We start from the raw sequence: 20,629 nt of genomic DNA, 5'->3' as shown, positions 1-20,629 counted from the left end.
TGTTGACATGTCTGGTTGTTGAGAGGATGACTGTCCCATGTGTCACTTCCACAGCCCTATGCTGTGCCAGGGAAAGCCATGATGGAGGAGGGAGAGGCTGAGCACCAGAGGTCTGGGAAGCCCTGTGCATCCTGATGGAGAGTTGCATTGAGCCCACAAGCCAGTGCCCAGCAGGTCAAGACAACTGTGCTGTGTTCCTGGGAGACCTGTGCTTAGTGTCCTGCTGTTGTGACAGGACAGGAACAACAGGGTCACTGCCTTAGGGAGAACCCCTTTCCCATCTGCCTGAGAGAGCCACCCGATCCCAGGAGGAGACTATCCCACTATCTGATGTGGGATAGAGTTTCCTCCAAGCCAGCCAGGGTGGTTGAGGTGTATTTAATCACCTCTCTTCAGGGACAGGATTTTGGCTGCAAGGATCAAGCCCAGTAGCAGCAATTAAGAAATGCTGGGTTCTTTATATCCCCTCATGGACTCTGTTTTCTTCACACATAGGGGACAAATGGCATGGAGAAGTCCCCTTTTCAAGGCAAGGAGAGGTGGCTGCATCTGGGCTGATGGGAGAGACAGCCAAATCAGGGTTCATGAGGTGTTCCTGACAGCAAGGCACCAAGAGGTCAAGGAGATGGCCACGTGCTGAACTTCATCCAGTGTCCTGCAGAACAGGGCATGGTGACTTTTTGGCCCCCAGTGGAGTTTAGCTCTACTCCTGGGTAGCACATTTCCCCCTGCCAGGTGTCACTCAGTCCCAGACTCATTAAAGTCATGAGCCTCAGTTCCCCTGACCAGACAGTTCCTGATTTCTTCCTTCTGTCTCTGCAACACTCAACCCTTCCTTAGTATGCTGGATGATCTCCCTCGTGCTTCGTATGAGGTGCTGTGCACCTTTTCCCGTTTTTCCCACAGCAGTTTTTCTCCCTCTCCATACCTGCTTCACCTGTTTTACCTGCTTTTTCCCTCCTGCTCTGCCTCTGGGCTAGGTCTCTTTCCAGACTCTGTCTAAAACCCTCTGCCTCATTTGCCTTCCCATCTGGCTTCCTTGTCTCCGTGGTCATGCCCTCAGCTGTCAGAAGTCAGGGGAGGAGGACCATTGCAAGAGCAGGGCACAGACTGGAGGGTGTGAGAGAGAGCAGGGCAGGAAGGCAGATTCCTAAAACAGGCTCCATCATTTGCTGGTCTCTGGCCTCTCCCAGGTATGTGCTCTTAGCCACACAGCAGAAGTCCCCTTTTCCCAGAAGTGTGATTTTCCCATTGCTTCTACTTCACTATTGGCAAGCTCCTGAAAGGTTAATGAAGTCATTCATTGCAAAAGGAAAAAGCACATCTTCCCATGTTTTGCATAAATTAATCTTGGAGATTATGGAGCAGCCAGTGCACAGGGCACAGGATAGGCAGCTATGTCCTTGAATCTTGTCACCCAAAATGCAGCTCTGGGAGTATCACATAGGTGATACTGTGCACTCCAGTCCTTGATATCAGCTGAGGCTAAAATGTAGGTAAAAACTGTGGCCTCCTCAGTCATCTTTATTCATGTTTCATTGTGTGTAACAGAGACTGGGGAGGAGGTACCCAGGAATGCCCACAAGCCCTTCCTCCCATTGCGGTGGATCCTTGTTTCCCACAGATCCTCTTTAGAAAATGCCCTGTATCAGGTTTCATTCCCCCTGGATTTTTTTTTCTGCTTGAGAAGTATGCAGAAAATCATTCAATTGGTTCTGAACCACATGAGTGGGAGCAGGAACCAACCCCAGAAGATAAGTGTTCTGACCTTTACCGCACTCAGATAACTGAAAATAATAACAAATAAATACATCTTGTTTCTAAACCTCAGACTTAGGTATGTGTCCCTGCCTTACTCAATGAGAGCCTGAGCTCCTGGGAGGGCTGAGGTTATGAACCTGGTAGCTGCCTGCAGTAAGCAGCAGCCCCTTTGCTTTTCCTTTTGTAAAAGGAGCTGGAACCAGTCCAGATATTCAGGATGTGAGGGACAGGGCCAACATCCCCACACTCCTGCCATCTTGCTGCTGGGACCCTGCATGTTTTCCCATGGCTGGTGTGCTGGGAGAATGAGATTTTTTTTTTATTTCTTGCCTGTGTGTGTTTCTTTGTGCTTTTTGCCTCTTATTTTCAAATATAGGGTTGACCATTTAGGGCCATGCCGGGCTGGCTACCAACTCTGCATGTATGCAGACCCTGGAAAAGATGATGGGATTTGCTCAGAAAAAAAATGCTAAGACCCCCAAATCAGTGAGTGTTTGAAAAAAAAAAAAAAAAGGAACCTGTCTATAAGGAGGACATGTTGAACTGTTACTTGCAGTGAGCTCCCCAGGTCTGGGTCTTAGGTCACTGACTCAGACTTCCATCATCTCTGCAGATGCCCCTGGGGAGGTCCATCTGAGACAGCCTCTCTCTGCAGGCTGCTGATGACAGTAAATATTTGTACACTGCATGCTGAAGTGCTGATATGGGGCTGGAGTCCCATTGTGCAGTGTGCTGTCCAGACCCTGGAAAGAGACAGTGCCTGTCCTGAAGGATTTATTGCAATCCCAAATTAAAGCTGGAAAACAGGCTTTTTGTGCCTACAAACAGATGCCAAGCACCAAATTCATGGTGCTTTCTGTCGTGGCTGTGGCTTGATGTTCCTTCAGCTGCATGTTGCTTCCCTTCCCTCCTCTGTGACATGGGGTGATTGTTTGCTTGGTTTCTGCCATCCAAACCACCAGTGACTGTAGAGATGCCTGTATGCAGACCGTGGGGAGGATGCTGGGAGGTTTCTAGCACTCAGTCAGTGTAAAGCACCTTATTTATTAGAGTCTAATGCCCGTCTGGGATGTACTTCTGATCTAAAGCTCCTGAATTCTTCCCTTTTAACGCTAAAGAAGCCATTCAGAGGCCCCCTGGGCCCAATGTGTGCTTCTGCTGAAGACTGCCCTGATCATATATCTACCACTGTCTTGCCCAGACTTCAGGTTCAGTGATTTTGTTTTCATTGGAAGATCTCCTCCAACTCACCTCTTCCTTCAGGGGTTCCAGCAGATACCCAAATAAATATGATATTCAGCTCATGCAGTGTATGGAAACGTGCATTTTCAGCATGCAACCTGAGACTGGATGTTTGCAATTGTGTTGTGTGGACGCTTGCATTCATGTCTGCCAGTGTATTTGGGCTGGAGGAGGCAGCAGAGAAGCCTCTGGCAGCTGGGAAGAAAGGAATGACAGGCTTGCTAGGGGAGGGAGGACAGAGTTTGGTAGCTGAGATGAGGATTGGGTAACAACTGGAGGGGGAGATCAGATTTAGGATCCATGTTGCTCACTTAAGAAAATAGGAGAAGAAGCAGTACATTGTTTATTGGGGATTGTGTTATTCCTGTGCATTATTTATTAGACTTCTGCTAATGGTACTGCATAAAGAAGTGGCACTTCTACAGAAATTTCACAGACAGCTGGAGGATCAGTTCCAGGAGGTATTGTAACCAGGTCAGGTTGGTGTAGGGAATCCTGCTGGGCTCAGTTTTGACAGGCTTTGGAAAAGAGAAGATTGTTCAGGAGGCATTTGGAGACGAGAAAGGGGGGGGGATGTCTGTGACTCACCAGGGAACAATGATTGCTGTGAGGATAAAGGGGCAGGCTGGAAGAAGACCTGGAGACAATGGTGAATTCCTGGGTTCAGCAGCTTCAGGATTCCAGCCTGAGGTACAAGAAAGCGTGAGAAAATGATGTGTTTAGGAGGAAGCTTTAGGAGTAATAAAGGCAGCTGGTGAAAGAAAGCCAGAAGTGAGGAGCAAGCAATGCTGCACCTTGAAGTGGGTCCTTTAAGGTGTGATTTTGAGGCAGGAGTTGGAAGAATGGATGTGCAGTGACTGTAACTGAACCCTTCCTGAGTTACCTGTACTGTCTGTGAACACAGACCTGCTGGTTTGCAGCCTCTGCAGATGCAACAGGCAAAGCAGAGGTGTTGAGGTACCCAGGGACAGGAGACTAGATAGGTTTGTGAAGTTCATAGTGCAGACAGATGGGTGCCCCCAGCCAGACCTTGGATTCTGGTCCTTCCTTTCATGTGCAAGATGTCTGGTCACTTAAGAGAGGTGGAACTGCTGTTCTGGTAGGTGGCATTCTTCTTTCACCCAGCCATGAATCTGAAATCAGCCAATACTGGAGGAGGAAATCATGCCATTGGTGCAAACTGTCTTTGGGTGAGAAGCTAACTCATAGTCACCAAAATACCCAGAAAAAATGTAAAGGTTTTATTTTTAAGGTTTGTTTTACCCCACCACGTTCAACCATTGGGCGGGGAACACCCTCCTTACTGCTTGTGACTTGTTTCCATGAGCCAGGAGCAGGTCTAAATGGAAGTTGCCTTGGTGACACTTCAACCTGAGAATCTTGGTGCTGAGCTGGTGCAGAATTTTGGGGCTGGAGGGGAGGAGGAGAAACTGCAAAATAAACAGCTTCATGGGCTGTCCTTTATTTTTCTGACTGCAGTATGAAGCCTACTTTGTTGGATACAGTCACGCTGTGAACATGGGAAGTCCTGTAGCACAAACTCCATTAGCCAGAGTCAGCCCCTGCCCTCAGCCATCAAGTACAGCACAGCTGAGCTACCATTACTGAGTGTATTTTATTTATTTTTAACTAGGATTGATGCAAATCATTCAACAAGTACCTGTGATTGTTGGTGTGTTTAAGAGTTGTTTTGGGTTTTATTTTTCAGTTATTGTCTTAACACTGCACTACACCCTACAGCAAACCTCCTTGTTGTGTGCAGCTATCCTGGGGGTGTGGGTAGTGCTAAGTGCACTGAGGACTGTAACAATAACTCTGTGAGAGTGGCCTGGAGGTTTGGAATTAACCGGGCCATGATGGGACATGATTCTGTTAATCCACTGTGTCGTTTAGAATAGAAGGTGACTTGGGCCAACCAGCTGAAAGGCCTTCAGAGTGTTTCTCCACCTTGGGAGAGTGTGTGATCATCTGAGATCTGGGACTTAAGTTCTAGCAGGGATTATCCATTGGGAAAGGACAGTCCATTTTGAAAGTGAAGTGCTGATGGGTCCAGGAATGATAAAATCACCCTTGGACTTTTTTTGTGCGTGTGTGAACTCCTAGAAGTCATCTATGTTGGTATAAATGAGATCATTTGGCCTAATTAGTTCCAAGCTTAATTAGCAGTAATTATCCCAACATGGGAGTAATACTCGAGTAGGAAGTACTGAGTCCTCGATTAGATAGATCTCTAATTGGTGTTACAATATTGTAATTAAAGCATGCTTGTACGCCTCTGCCTCTGCAAGTGATTTGTTTTATGTCTGATTAAGCAGGGAGTCCGGCAGCCTCAAGGAGGCCAGGACATCACCACTGATTGAAACAGTGTATTATTCTTTGTTATAGGAAAGAAATGATGAATCACATGTACTAGGAAACACTGTGGGCCAAATTAGTCCTTTGAGTAATTGCTACTGGAGTTAGGGAAATTACAACAGGGGTAAATTTGGCCTCAAGTGTATCAGCTCTATCTGTGTATCACACAGTTAAACAAATACTCATTTGAATGTGCAGTCTGGCAATTACACCATCAGACAAATGCAAGTGAGTTAATCTGCATTTGCGATCACTGGATTGCAGGGGTGAGTTTGGCTGCTGGGTGATGGTTATTAGGTTGCACATTCTGCTCAGATTTTGTGGGAGGTGGTGCTGTGTGTCCCAGGATGCAGCTGGCACAGTTTCAGATGGCCACTGCTGGCTGCAGTGTCCTCTCCTTGGCGAGGTGGGACCTGGAAGGTACTGCTAGGGCCACCAGGAGTATCTGGCAACTGGAGGAGATGGACAGACAGAGTCCTCTTCCAGCAGTGCTACCTTCAGTCTGGCTGATCTGATCTTTCCCAGCAGAGGACCCTTCAGAATATCAGGTAAACATGTTTTTTGAAGAAGTTTAAAATGAAGAGAGTGATAATGGGAACTTTCTGAAATTAGTCAGCATCAAAACACGAAAGCTTCCTATGTCTTTTTAAGAAACCACCTCCTTAGGAGTTGGCAAGTGTGCTGCTTTATTACTTATCTGTTCGCTACATGAGTGGGCGACTGTACTTCCTGATTTGGTTCTCCAACACAGAGAGATCATCAGCATAGGTCTGTAGAGGACAGTAACTCCTCGCCTACAGAAAGTAACAAATAGGAATGCATGTATCCTCTGGCTGTCACAAAGGATTTCTAAGCACATTCGAGTCACATCCGAAGTAACACGTCATCTTGTTTCCATTCTACAGCTGCAGAAACTGAGGCACAGATCAGTTACTTCTCTTGCTGCAGCTCATGGAGCTGGTGGATGTGGCAGCACCAGGAATGCAGTGCAGGTCTCATCACCTTCTGCTTCACCCACAAAAACATCTTTCTTTTCCAGAAGGAAGGAGATGACTTGAGCAAATAAAGTGCACAGAATTCTGTTAAAGCAATATTAGGGATAAGAATTTAAACACCCCATGCACGGGAATTCAAAGCAAGGGTTTCCATAGCAGCGTTGCTTGGCCATATTGTATATACACTGTTTTGCATTGTGCTGGTGATGTCAAAGGCATATTCTAATATCTGTGTGTGCAATATGTCTGAATCAGAGTTGCTATGAAACTTAAGGGAGAATTACACCATGGAGGCATATTCTTGTGTGGTGTTGGGAGGAAATAACAGAACTAGGTTTTGCTGGGATTTTTCTCCAGAGATAATTTTTCTTAGAAAATTGCTGATTTGCCAGAATTGTTGCTATTTTCAGGAAAAGTTGACTCCAGTTTTGTGTTTCATCTTGGAAAAAAAAATGGAGAAAAATTTTAAAGCTGTCAAAATGAAACATTTCAAGAAGGTAAAATGAAACCTTGCATTTAATTCATTTAGTCGGTTTCTAGATAGAAATTTTGAAAACTACTTTTTCTTTTTTTTTTTTTTTTAACCTGATCAGATGTTGAACAGTTATTTGAAATTTCTGAAAATCTGGAAGGAATAAAAAGCTTGTTCTTTCTCACCACATAGTCCTGAACTGTCCTGGGAGTGGCAGGTGGCAAGGGAGTGACTGCATCACCCAGCACCGTGTGCGCCTGCCCCGTTGTGTGTTGCAATGGGAGCTGTGGGAGAGGTTTCCCACTGAATACCTCTCTAACTACCTGGTAAAGGCACGTAGCAAAAAATGCCTGCTCCAAAAACTGCTCAAATCTTTCACAAAGCTCAGCTGTCTCTAAAAACCGCGGCATCACCTGGATATCATAAGGTTAAGCCTCTGGACCGGGAGTGTTTTGGGTGGGAGCCACTGTTTGTCACATCGTTAAACCCGGATTCAGCAGATGATGGGATCTCCGAGGGGGAGCTGCCTCCTCTCCCTGCCCCACACTGGGGATCTTGGGGCCTCTTCTTCTCACCTCCCTATGCATGGACAAAGAGAGGGCCTCCCGAGTGGCACCACAGCTCTTCCCTGCGTTCATCCCTCTGTGCCCTTGCTTCCAGCACCTCATCCATGCTCTGAAGCTCTCCTGGGTAGCAGGAGGGATGTTGCACCCTGGGCTGGGAAAGAGTGCTTGCACTCATGGAAAAGCCCTGTGAGTTATTTTGGCATCACTCTTCCTGCTGGCAGCAATGTTTCCTCACTGCCAGCATTCCCAAATGTTGGTGTAGCCTGTATGCCAACGTCTCCTTTCTCCCTGCCCCCTCATGTTGCAATTGCTAATTTCTGTGCCTGTGCCTGAAGAGCTGTAGTTTAGACTTGCTTTCCCATGCATTGAAGCCATTCTTGTTTAGGGAAGAAACTGTAAAAGGGGTGTGGGAGAGAGAAAAAAAGAAGAGAGCTGGGGTTTTTTTCCCTATGTGGCAGTGACGAATGCTGGGTATTAGAGAGACAAGCTGACAAACATCTGAATGAGTGGAAGAGACTTCTAACCCAAAGGGAGGAGTTGTGGTTTAGGTTAAAGCCACAAAGGAAGTGAAGGAGGTTACCACTTTCCTGTCTGTGGGCAGGAGGTTCTCCTTGTGCTCGTTTGAAGGCTTAGCTGTAGCTCGTTCTTCCCTAGGAACATGCTCATCTGTGTACTTCTTGAAAGGCATTCGAGCTGGCGTCTGATCTTGGGAGTGACAAACATCCCCTTTATACTCAGAAATCAGCAGGAGCTGGGAGCTAAAGATCTGGGAATCACAGTCTAATTTATGGAGCCAGATACTCTAAAGCTTCTTGTTAGGCCATGTGTCTTGGTTGGTGCTAGTTCATGTAGTGTTTTTCTCTTTGCTTCTTCCTCTTGCTGATTCCACTTGGATTTTCTGTTGTAAATATCTGTATGTACCTCTGGGGCTTGTTGGCTCCCCACAGGCCTCACTTCTCTCATGTCCCTGAATGATTGGCAAATTGTGTCTCCATCGTGCCTGGATCCAGCAGTCTAGCATGCTGATACAGGACAGATTCTGAATGTCATTGGGTTCCTACCAGCATGGCCTGTGATCAGGATTTTCCTTGATTTTCTGTGCTTGCTTTTCTTTTAACAGTGCAGAGGCTTTAGCTGTATGTGGTTGCAAAGTTTGTTGTCTCAGCTCTGCAGCTTCACTCTTCATCTGAGAGAAGAGGGTGAGTGGTTAACCCTGGTGTGCTGCAGAAGGCATGCCAGGAGGGAGATGAAAGAATCCAGGATTGCTCTTACAAGAGCATGAAGCCTTCTCCTGAGTCAGAGGAGCATGGGCACGTGAGCCAGCTATCTTAATCCCAGCTATCAACTGGTGACTGCACAGTTAGAGCCACTGTCAGTGACAGTGACTTCAGTATGTGGTGCCACTGCCTTCTGATTACTGTGCACTACTGTACATGAAAAGAGCATCTGAAAGGTGCTCCCTGAAGGGCCGTTTTGTGGTCTCTTAACCTTCCATTAACAGCTCACCTTAGACCCTAACCCTGGCCTTGGGATGCAGCAGAGTTATTTCATTTACCAGGTGTGAAAATCATATTTTGCCATGTGAGGATGTTTGCTCTCTCAGGTGTATTACAGCAACTGGGGTTTCTTTTTTTTGTTTGTTTGGGTTTTTAATGCTTTGTTAAAACTACAAGATATCATTAAAGATTTATATGTGGCAAATGTGTCCTTTTTTGCAGAGTGTTTCCTTTTAGAGACCTTCGCAGTATTGATTTCAAGTAGATTTTCCTCCTCTGTTTTAAAATGTTTCCTTTGCCTATGGATTTTCAGCATTACTCACTGGAGCTGTGTGCAGTACATTCCCCAGACTGTACTATCAAGCCAGAGTCCCTTACTGCTGCTCTTCAGGGACCACTTCTGAAGCTGGAAAGACCATTCATTTGCTGTGTTCACTCAGTCCTGCACAACTATCCTGCATCACATCCTTATTACTCCAGGATGTGCATTGTCATCTAACTGAGCCATGGGTCTGCTTTCACCTTGTGCCAGTGGATCCCACACTAATCTGGCAAGAGCCTTGAGCTGGCCCTTCCTTGGACTGAGGGATGTTTGTTGGGATGTTTTAGATGTAAAGGGAAAACAAGCTGTACAATGGGGAGATAAAGAGACTGGAGTGATAAGTAGCAGATATTGTAAAGTCGTTTGTTTTTGGTGTCAGCATTTCATTTCTCAAACTCATCCTTGTGGCCACTAGAGTGGGGAACAGGGATTTCTTTTTTGGGGACGGCAGAGGACTCAGCAGGAAGGCTGAGAGTGCTGGCCCAGCACAGATCCTAGAGGAGTGAGGTACCACTGCCCTTTCAAGGAGGGTGCTGGTGTCCACCAGCCATTTCTGTGCCCCAGGATGAGGCCCTGGGGTCTATCTTCTGCTGGTGGCTGAAACATCTCAGTGAGAGCCAGCTGATGGTGTGGGTTCAGCCATCTTTTGGTGGATCGTATCTCTAAGATGTTGAAGACTTGGATTCAGGCCTTAAAGCATCTGGCTTATGGAATTTGGCTTTGTTTACTGTAGTGTTATAGCCTTAGGGCCACAGAAAGTGCAGCTTTATTGAAATCATTGGAGTTGTGCTTGCTTATGGCAGCAGGGAGCTGGGGACGTGGTTTTTTGGAACATGTTGCCAGGAACATAAACCCTTTTCTTTGGGAGATGCTTTGTAAGGATGACTCAAGTAAATGCCTGGGAAACATTGTCCTAATGGAAACAAGACGACGGAGTGATCAGGTCTCAGAACAGCTCTTATTTCTTCCTCACATCTGTGACTTTCAGAAGCCACCATCCTAAGGCTCAGCTCTTCTCTCCTTCCTCATTATCATCCTAGTTTTGAACATCATATACACCACCAAGAGCAGGAGCACCCAGGGGACACTCAGTCTCTGCACATGGGGGAAATAAGGACTTGGAAGAGGAAGCCAGCTGACTTGCATGGGATCCAGGCAGGGCGAAGTTGTGTCACTGGACAGAGCCGCAGCAATCTATTATTGGATTCTAAAGTGGAAGGTATCTGGGCTTTAGCATTTAAATTTTTACAGGAGATTCTTGCTACACTCTTTGATGCTGGATGCTCAAATAAAAGCAATTCCCAAAAATACAAGTGATTTCTAAGGACAGTGCACACAGTATTACCTGCATTTCTTGCATGCTGGATGGACTGCTAGCATTAATTTTAACTTGGTTTGACAGAGAGGGCAGGCAAAAGATGCAGGTTGTGTGTAGGAACAGCCCATGTTGTAGGCAAGTCAAGGCACAGGGAGTGTCCCATCAGAGTTCCATTATCAAGGCTGGTCCCTTGTGTGGCACCAGCTCACTTGTTAAATGGATGCTCTGAAATAAAAGGGTATAGATGGAAAGAAGCATGCTGTCCTAGGTGTCTCTGAGGACCTGCAAGGCAGGTATTGTCAGCAGATGTATTCCTGCTGGGGAATAGCCCGGTATGATTTAAAATAAGCTGGCAGATTTTGTGCTCAGATGGACTGGGAACATTCATGCAGTCTGTTATTGCAGTTCAGCTGTGAGAGGCCAGCACCACTAACAGAGAGGGACTAGCAAAATGTTTGGGCAGAAGTATGTCCAGTCATGACATCTGTTGCTAAAGTGGTCCACAGTTTGCACCATAAAAGTGCATAAGTAAAAATGGAAAAGAACAAGAGCGAGGCATTTATATAGCTAAGCCAAAACTCTCAAGCGCCCTCTAATAATGAAGAGTCCTGGGTTTGTTGGTGTTGTCCTCTATCATCTAAGATCTTGCAGATCTGAAAGCTGGTGATTACTGCAGGACAAAGTCAGCACCATACTGATGATAAGCCAATGTCTAATCTAAAGAGCAAGGGGGGAAATCTGTGTGTTTTCTTTGGAGGCATCTCTCTGTTTTATATAATTTTGGTACAACACCTGAAAATCAGTGGCTGGTACTTTTGAAATGCATTTCTTTCATCAAAAGCTGTTTAAAACAACAGGTTGCACCTATCCATTCAGTCTAAGCTCCCTTGACATTTTTAAATGACAGATAATGAAAACTGTCTTCATTATAACTCAAGCAATTTCATCAGACTGTCACCAGCAAACAATGGCAAACTAAAGACTGAACAACCCTCAACTCTACTCTCCTAGGTACCTGTGCTAGAGTATCTGGTGTCTTTTCAGCTTCTAGGAAATATAAGAGGTGATATGTCTGCTGGGGAGGGTTCTGCGTTGTGAGGCATTAGAGGTCAAGAGGAACATGTTAAAATCTGTCTGGGAGCCAGCGGTCAGATGGCATTAAAATGGAGCACAAATGTGAGAATGATCGTGGGTGAGAGACATGGCTTATCTAACTGAGCGCTGAATTCTGCACTGCCTTCAGTTTATGAATGGATTTAAAGCATGGTGCCAAACAGACCATATTGCAGTTGTCTAATCCTTAGGTGACAGAGGCAGGCATGATTGTAGGCAGAGCTGCATCCAAGAGGGCTCATCAGAACAGCCCAGTCAGCCTGGCATTATTGCTACCTGATCTGTGGGAATTGGTCCAGGCCCTGGATCTGAACTGCCGCAGGGAAACCTGGCTGAAGGAGCAGCTGTTGAGGTACGGTACTGGCTTATCTTCCCCTGCCTGTCTCTGCCCAGCCAACATTGCTGCAGGCTTGCCTGGGCTGAGCATCAGCCACCCAGGTCCTTCCCCCCTTGCCCAGTCCCCACTCCCCAAATTTGTAGACTAAACCAAGCTACCCCCCAGAGTTAGATTAGAGGGAGAGTGGGAGCAGAAGGGGCATTTCACAATAAAACATAATTTCTACAAGATGGCCACGGTACGGGAGAGGCTAGCACCAGGGAGTGAATTATAGGGGTCCGGAGAAGAGAGAGGCTGTGGCAGAAAGAGGGTTGTTATTGGAGGACACAGGGAGGAAAATGATGGAGATAGAAGGTGTAGATAAATAGTTAGAAATGGCTGCAGTGGTGTGATTTGGAAGGAAAATCAGTCACTACTTCAGTCACCAGTGGTGATCAGTTTAGGGAGCTGAGTGGTAAATTACAGGCAGGTTAGGACTCTAAGAACACCCGTGACCCTGTGAAATGCTGGAAAGAGAAAAGTTGCAGTAACAGTGAGTAAGACTCAGATCTCATCTAACTGAGCATGAGTATCTCAAGGTGAAATAGCAGAAGGAGAGGAGGCGGGAATATTGATTTCTGCCTCGCAAAACAGACAACAACGCCTACTTTTTCATAGCAAGAATTTAACCATTCGCTTTAATGGGCCAGTCTGCGGTACGGTGGGGGCTTGGTTTCTTTGTGCACAGTCTAGAGGGGAATTCATGCTGAAGTTGTTTTTATTTTTTCGTAGCCTTGAAGGAGAGACATGAGCAAAATTTTTCCCTCAAACAACTCCGTGGTGCTTGTACGGGTAGCATGAGTGGAATCTGTCCGTGTTGCTGGCCTGTTGTGCAGCAGGCGGGTACCCTGAGCAGCTGGATGCTGGAGGAGCAGTGCTGGAAGGCACAAAAAGCCCCTTATGTCAGGAGAGCTGTTGTATGTGTTGGCGACAGATGACTTCTTCTGTCTGTCTGAGGGCAGACTTAGCCTCCTATTTATCCTGTGAGAAGGATGCTTCTAATGAGAGGTGCTTTCTTCATCTGGTCGTGGCTTTCTCAGAAATGTTGCTTTGGGAACGAAATTTTGTTTGCTCGGTTTTACACCGTGGAGGTGCACATGTGTGTCCCGGAGCTGTGGGCAGGCAGCACAGAGAACGTGGCTGTGTGGCTGTGTAAGGGGGCTTGGTGGCTTGTACCAGGCTCAGCAGGTGGCTGAAAGGAAGCAGGAGGTGAGTTTGGCAATTTTGTGAGCTGCTGCCATGTCTGTTCTCATTGATGTCAAAGATGGCCATACACATTCAAAGGGAGTGTGAAGACATGGCTGAGAATCTTGAGAGGCTCAAGGGTCAGGCAATTCCAAAGACACATTCTCCTGGCAGGACCACAGCACTCAGTGTGTGTTAGCAGTTCCCTGTAAGTGGGGACCATGTGGTGGAAGCAGTATTCCTGTGCAATCATTGGTTCTGAAGTCTTCTCTGTGCCAAAATTTCCCACCTTTGTTTGGTATGAATTCATATTTTTCATGTGTTGCATGAGCATATGCTTCCCCAGATTCTGTTTACCTGATTTCCCTTCTGAATCAGTATCTGTTCTTTCCCTCTTTTTCTTCTCCATGTTTTTTTTAAAATCATAGGAGATAGAGCTGAGCATTTATCTCTATGGCTGCATGATACTTGCCTCATACCTGCTTATTGACTTGAGAAAAGACTCTCTAAATTGGGCAAGAGCATCCTGCAACTGGAATCTTTTAATGCACGGGATTTGTTCATCACATCAGAGTTTTTGATGGGAGATAATGTCTTCAAGTGGGCAGATCAACTATAAGTCTCTGTGGATGTCCAGAAGAATATTATAACCACAGGCACAGTCCCATGTTCCCGCCCAAACCTGATTAAGGCTTAGATTGTTTGGGTGCTCTTGTGAACAGGAAAACACGACATCAACTGTTTCTCTCTTTTCAGTGCAGACAGGAAAGCGAGAGCAGGGCCTCTCTTGCCCAGGTGAATTTGCCATCATCTGCACACTGTTGCCTTGGGGTGATGTGCAGCCAGTGCTGGTCAGATCCATCAGCCAGTCTCAGCACAGCTCCATGCCCTGTGCAGCCAGCTGGAGAGTAGTCATTGCTGTAGGTGACTTACAGGTAGTTTTTTCACCAGCAGTGGAGACACAAGTGGGGTTTGCGTGTGTGTGTGTGTTTTGGAGGGGATGTGTGTGACTGTATGTGAAAATTGACATTGGTGTGAGTAGAGAGGCATTTCCCTCCTCTGGGAGGCTGTGAAGTCCCACCCACGATGGGATGCAGAGGGACTGTTCACACAAAGTATGTTAAAAATATTCTCTGGTGGTTTGCAGGATAGAGGCTCAGCAAAACTGAGGAGACTCGGGTTAATGTCTAATACTAAAAGAAACTGAACAAGAAAGAAAGCCACAACAATCTCTCCCCCTCCCCCAGGCCTGATTTCCTAATCTTTTAGGAATGATTTACAATAAATAAAAGATTTTCTGAAAGAAGGTTTTTTTTCCAAGTTAACAATAGATGTTAAAGTACCCCTCCCTGTGGTCCTTTCCCATTTCTCTTTCACACTGTCCAGCTTTAGACTTCATCCTGCAGCAAGATTCATGAAGGCAACTCCCCTGTGCCCATGCAGAGAGATCACGGCGGTATGCAAACCATAATCACCTGGATTCCTTACAGAAATGGGTTGTTTCCTTTCGAGAAGGCTCATTAGAGCATGCAGCAGGGTAAACCTGAAAGCTTGTAAGAAAATGGTTTCATAGAGACTGATCTCTCTTGTCCCACAGCTCCTCTGATCATTTACACGGGAGCACAAAAGAGGGCAAAAAACCGCCAAACCTAAAGCAAACAAACAAAGCAAAACATCCTCCTAATGGTGTGTGCTCTTAATTTCCAGCAGTGATGGTGTTTTACACCTACTTTGTGCAGGTCTGCACGAATGCGGGTCGGGAAGCAGTGTAGAGAGCAAAGCTCTTAAGGAGTTAGTGGAGCTTCCCTGCTGGAAGGTTATAATCGCACTGAAAGAGGGAAATCTTGCCTCGGCAGACAGGAAATATGTGATGCAATTTCAGCACAGAGTTGCTAGAGATAGAATAGCCCATAAACTAAAAAAAACTAAATTGTAGAGAACACTTTGCATGGCCCAAATGTGCCATGCCGAAGCTAATAGCAAGGGATCCCGTGACTGCAGAAGCAGCAATGTACTGGCTACATGGTGCATGGTGTTGACATCCTTTACCTGCAAGGAGAAGCGCCTGTCCATGATCCTGGGTATGGGGATTGTAGGCAGACTCTTACTGCTGACAGCTCTCCTTGAGGCAAGGTTTTTTTAAAAATTATTGATTGAAAAGGCCCAATCTACTGTTGTATTTGAGGTGGAAGTGTTTCACGTGGAATGAGTTGGTTGGAGAAGGCTTCACTTCAAACAGTCGATGGTCAGGAGCAGGGTGTGACTTCAGAAAAGGGTAATGTCTCCAGCCTTCACACACTGAGGATCCATGTCTCCATTTCACCTTCCCTCAGTCGACTCCATCTTCAAAAGTTCCTGTTTCTCAGATGTTTCCACCTCCTCCAGTTGTGCCAGTTCAGCTGCTTGTGGGGATGAAATCTACATCAGGGCTGGTCTGGTGTTAAGGTTTTGTTCTTGTTAGCAGGGCTTTTAAAAAAAAGTTGGATCGTTTAAACAGCTCACCTATGCATGTAGCTACATAAATAGTTTAACTGGCACAAGTGAGCGGCAATAACTGAGAGAGCATGGCAGGATCCTCTAAAACTGGGTCTGCTGCAGATGGAACAGTGAAACAGAGCCACAGCCCTACACGCTCTCAATGTTATTTGCATGAGTAGCTCCATTGTGCTTCAGTGGGACTCTACTTACACATGTAAAATTAAGTGTTTGCAGGGCCAGGCCCTTGAAGAGAATAAAAGCTGCGATCGGGGTGTGCCATGCTCTGAACCATGTACAGAAAGTGTCATGCAAATGTATTTTGCTGGCTGGGCTATCTCGTCTGATCTGTCTGCTCCGAAGAACCAGAGCTCCCGTGGCAACTTTCCTTAGGCTTGGGTTGCTCTAATGGAAGAGGGCCGTGCTTTTGAATAGACAGGCTGATCTCCTGCCCTCGCTGCAGACGGGGAGTTGTGAGGAGAGCATACACAGTGTGGTGAGAGCTGTAATGCTTCCAAGATGTTCTTGGATTTGCCGGAGTGCTCTAAAGAGTCGGGACAGCTGCTTTCTCCGGGGCAGCTTTTATGAGCTTGGCCAAGGGAGGGCAAGGCCTCAATACAGGGGGCTGCTCTCGAGGCTGGTGGGGACAGTCCCAACATCTGGGGCTCTGCTACCTGAAATCTCGACTTACAACCAGTTAGGATCGTTTTGGAGCCTGTTGTTGTCAGTTCCCATGGTAAAACCCTTCAAGGACAGCCTTGGGAATTCACTGCTGTGGTGGATTCCCAAAGGTGGTGGGTGAAGCAGCAACTTAACTCTTGAGAGTGAAGCAGAGCACCTTGATCGCTGCTCTCCGGAGCCCCAAAGAGAGGAAGGAAGAGACTTAAAGCCGTTGGAGGGGAGAGGCTTGGTGTGGTTATTTGAGACCGCTGCCTGCAGAGTTGCACAGTCATTTATAACTGTTTGAAATGTGGGGGGATGGGGTCGGGGGGATGGGAGGGGAGTCGGAGGAACCACAGCATCTGCAAACTAGTAGCATTTTGTGCTCGTTTTCCCCGGTCTAACTCCTAAAGGAACCAGGCAGTGAAGTACTGGGTCGGAGGAGGGAGGAGAACAAAAAAGGCAGTTCGCTAACTCCTTGTATTTTATCACTGCTGTTCCATGTGTCGGGATTGAGGCACAGAGTAGGATTTTCAAAGGTACCTTTGGAAAACGGAAGTCGGGTGCCTGGCTTCCTTAGGCTCCTTAGAAAAATCCCAGCCTCTACTGCCCAGGGCAAGCAACTTCCTTTCAAGCGAACCACGATGGGTTCCTGGTGTCGGTGAGAGTGGGACTGGATCTTCTGTGGGAAGCACTGTGAGGTACATTCTCTTCCTTGCACCATGCTGGCCAGCATGGTGGGATGCATGAAGGACAGGAGGAATTGCAGGTGTTGCATTAAGAGAGACCCGTATCAATGTAAAAATGGGCAAAGTTTAAACATCATGTAGAGGAGAGTGTGGAACCGATGGCAGCAAAGGTGGTGGTTCCAGTTTCACCGACACTTCAGCTGTGGAAGGTGCTGGTCGCGATCGCTGGAAAGATGCAGGTGGGGCTGGCGTCAGTGAGTGGAAAGACTTGTCAGAGACCAAAGATTTCCACCTTCGGGTCGTGGATCCTGGGAACTTGTAGCCCCAGGGACTTGTCTAGAAAAGGTGTCAGTGGGCTGGAAGTCTGTCCAGCGGGAAATGCTTCGGGTCTCTGGTCTGCCAACCAGAAGGGACTGAAACCCCGCTGTTAAGAAGTGTGTCCCTGAAGGAAGAGTATCTATCTGGGGTAAGAGGTGATAATTAGCAACTGTTGCAGTGTTCAGGAAGCTGTAAAGAGTTCTTTAACAGTGTTTGCAAGTGAGCAAGGACAAGGGGAGGAGAAGAGAGGGACAAAAAGAGAAAAAGGGATTGAGGGCTGAGCAAAGAGAGGAGGTGGTTTTATCTGCCAAGAGCAACGCCCAGCGTGAATGTTGCGCTAAAAGGGTCTTCTTCCAAAGACTTGAGTTACTTAAAAGTGGGAGTTGGACAAAGAATGGGTCGTTTGAGGATAAAGGGGGAGGGAGGACACTGCATTTCTGTTCACTGATGTTGTATTGGCTAAACAGGTTATTCAGGCAGCGCGGATAAGCAAAACTGATCCGCTGACTTTCTCTGTTCGGCTGCATCGGTGTGCCACCGGTGGCTTGGAAACCTCTTCCTTACAGCCACGAGAGCGCCCATTTTAAGAACATTTTGTGGAGGTGAAGGAGAAGGATTAGTGGATGTTGAAAGCCGTCTTTTCACAGAGTAAGTCTCAGACTGAAAAGGGCGGGGGATTGCTACAAATCTTCAAAACTCTTCACTGCCAGTTTGAAACCAAACTACATTGATGTCTAATCCCCCAAACACGGAGCATTTGTCCAGGATGGGGCCCTTGAGCATTTTTAGGAGTTGATAGGTTGTGTCTGTTTGCCATTACTGCCTGGTCCCTCCCTGTTCAGTTCCAAGCTGCTGCTTATCCTGGCTTTTTCTCTCCTCAGAAGAAAGCCCTCGGGTCTCTCGGCGGGTGGGCAGTCGGGGTGCTCAGCCCCCTGAGAGGAGGGACGCGCTTCTCCTCCACTAATCCCCCCCTCCCGCTCTCACCCCGCGTTCCTCAGAAACGTGCGGAAGGCAGGGACATGTGCCAGCGGCCCGCGCCGCTACACGACGGTCCAGCGGCTCCCCCGGGCCGTGCCACCATTGGGCTGGCGGCGATTCCCGGTGGCCGCCTCGGCTCCCCGGGGCGCGTGGAATCCTCCTCGCGGGGCGGGGGAGGGGGGGGCAGCGAGGCAGAGGCGGGGGTACCACGGCACCGGCAGCGGCGTGGGCCTGGGCGGGCCAGTGCCGAGCAGGGCGGGCAGGGCACCAGCTTGGGGCCGGGCGGCGCCATGCCCTATCCCGCATCCCGTATCCCGCATCCCGTATCCCGTATCCCGCATCCCCTCAGGGGCCCCGCGCGCCGTTTCCGTTAAGGGGGTGCAGCCGCTGGGGTCGGGGGGGGGCAGGGTGGGGGCGGGCCCCCCGCGCGCGCCGCCTCAGGGGGAGCGCCAGGGCCCCTCCCCGGCCCCACCGGGGGCGCCTCCCCTGCGGTACCTGGCGGGCACCGGGAGCGCGGGGAGCGCCCTTCCCGCCACCCGGAGAACCGGGGCGCTGAGGGCCATTCTCGGCGCCCGACTCGGCGGAGGGGAGTTTGGGGTGGAGGGAACGGGGGGGTGGCGGGGGAGGCGGCCCCTTTAAGAAGAGCCCCGGGCGCGCGGTCTCTTTAAAAGGGGAGGAGGGGGCGTGGCCGCCGCGGGGCGGGGGCCGGGCTATGTTAATGAAGGGGCGGGGCCGCGAGGCCGAGGGGAGCCTGTCTCTTTAAGAGCCCGGCTGGTACCACCGCGCGGAGAAGGGGGAAGGGCCGCAGTCCCCGCCCTCTGGCCGGGGAGAGGCGGGGCGGGGGGGCCGGGCGAGACCACTGCGCGGCGCAGGGAGCGAGAGGCGGTCCCGCCGCCGGCCGAGTGAGTAGCGGACGGTACCATTGCCGGGGCGGGGCGCGCGCGACGGGCGGTACCATTCCTCTCTCCGCGGGTTGCGGGACGCGGCGGGAGGGGGGCGCGGGGGGGGGGGGGGGGGGGGGGATTGGAACCAGTGTGGGGAGAAGCGGGGGGGGGGGGGGGGGAGCGGGCGGGGGGAGCGGGCGCGAGGGGCTGCGCTGGGCGGTACCATGTGCGCGGGGAGCGGGGGGGGGAGGCGCCGGCGGACAATGGAGCCTGTGTGTGTGTGCGGGAGGGGGACGGAGCCGCCGCGCCGCCCCCGCCGGCCACGGGCTGAGCGCGGTGAGTGCGGGGCGGGCACCGGGCACCGGCACCCGCACCAAGTTCGGGAGTTGAGGGGGGTCCCGGGGGTGCCCCAAAGGAGGCGGCGAGGGGAGCCCAGGGGTTGCATGGGGTGCCTGGGGGGCTGTGATCCATGGAGGGATATGTGGGGAGCAGGGGATGTGCTCCGTGGAGGGATGTGTGGGGAGCAGGGGATGCTCCGGGAGCTGTGCTCCATGGAATGTGTGGGGAGCAGGGGATACCTGGGGGATGTGCTCCATGGAGGGATGTGTGGGGAGCAGAGGATGTTCCGGGAGCCGTGCTCCATGGAGAGATGTGTGGGGAGCATGGGATGCTGCGGGAGCTGTGCTCCATGGAGGGGTGTGTGGGGCATGGGGGATATTCTGGAAGCTGTGCTCCGTGGGGAGCAGGGGATGCCTGGAGGATGTGCTCCATGGAGGGACGTGTTGGGAGCAGGGGATGCTCCAGGAGCTGTGCTCCATGGAAGGAGGCGTGGGGGGCATAGGGCTCCTTGTGATGTGTGGGGTGCTTTGGGGTGCGCTGGGAGCCCTGGAGGTTGTGCTGTGTGGAGCGGCACATGGAATGCTGTGCCCGGCGTCGTGGTGCAGGGGATGCCCCGGGGGCTGTGATATATGGAGGAATGTATGGGATGCCACAGGGGATGTGCTGGGAGGAGGCATGTGTGGGCTGTCCTGGATCGCGGTGTGGTGCATGGGATGCTCCAAGAGCTGCGCCTGGTGGAGGGATGTGTGGGATGCTCGGTGGTGCGGGGGATGCGCTGGGGCTCTCTGCTGTGTGGAGAGGTGTGTGGGGCACTGGGGCTGTGCTCTGTGGGGCTGTGGGTGCAGCACTGGGGTGATCTGTGCTGCCCTGAGGTGTGTGGGGCACTGGGGCTGTGCTCTGTGGGGCTGTGGGTGCAGCACTGGGGTGATCTGTGCTGCCCTGAGGTGTGTGGAAGTGCCTTCGGGCCGTGTTGGGTGGACTAGAGAGGTGGTTGTGAGATTCCAATCTCAGTGAGGGGCTGGGACATCGGATGGGAGGGGCTGTTGGATTGGGAGTGAAGATTGTCCTAGGAGAAAGAAGGTGGT

The 20,629-nt window shown here is 49.6% G+C and overlaps 1 protein-coding gene across 5 annotated transcripts in view; it reads left to right on the top strand.

Annotated features, from left to right (window-relative positions):
• BCL9 (BCL9 transcription coactivator) overlaps positions 1-20,629 on the top strand; it is a 57,542-nt gene that overhangs the window by 8,596 nt on the left and 28,317 nt on the right. The window contains exon 1 of one of the 5 annotated variants that reach the window (XM_071433739.1): positions 19,139-19,223. The exons of 3 other annotated variants lie outside the window; for them this stretch is intronic. The gene's annotated coding sequence lies outside the window, so the exon portion shown is untranslated. Of the gene's footprint in view, positions 1-19,138; positions 19,224-19,426; positions 19,542-20,629 lie in introns of those variants that run through there. One more of the 5 variants, XM_071433738.1, reaches the window with a different exon arrangement.

The sequence above is a fragment of the Agelaius tricolor genome, unplaced genomic scaffold (assembly GCF_023055355.1).
Source record: "Agelaius tricolor isolate 1412-34295 unplaced genomic scaffold, bAgeTri1.0.p SCAF_9, whole genome shotgun sequence".
Taxonomy (NCBI): Eukaryota; Metazoa; Chordata; class Aves; order Passeriformes; family Icteridae; genus Agelaius; species Agelaius tricolor.
The sequence above is the reverse complement of the archived record's forward strand: the minus strand, read 5'-3'. Positions and strand labels throughout refer to the sequence as shown.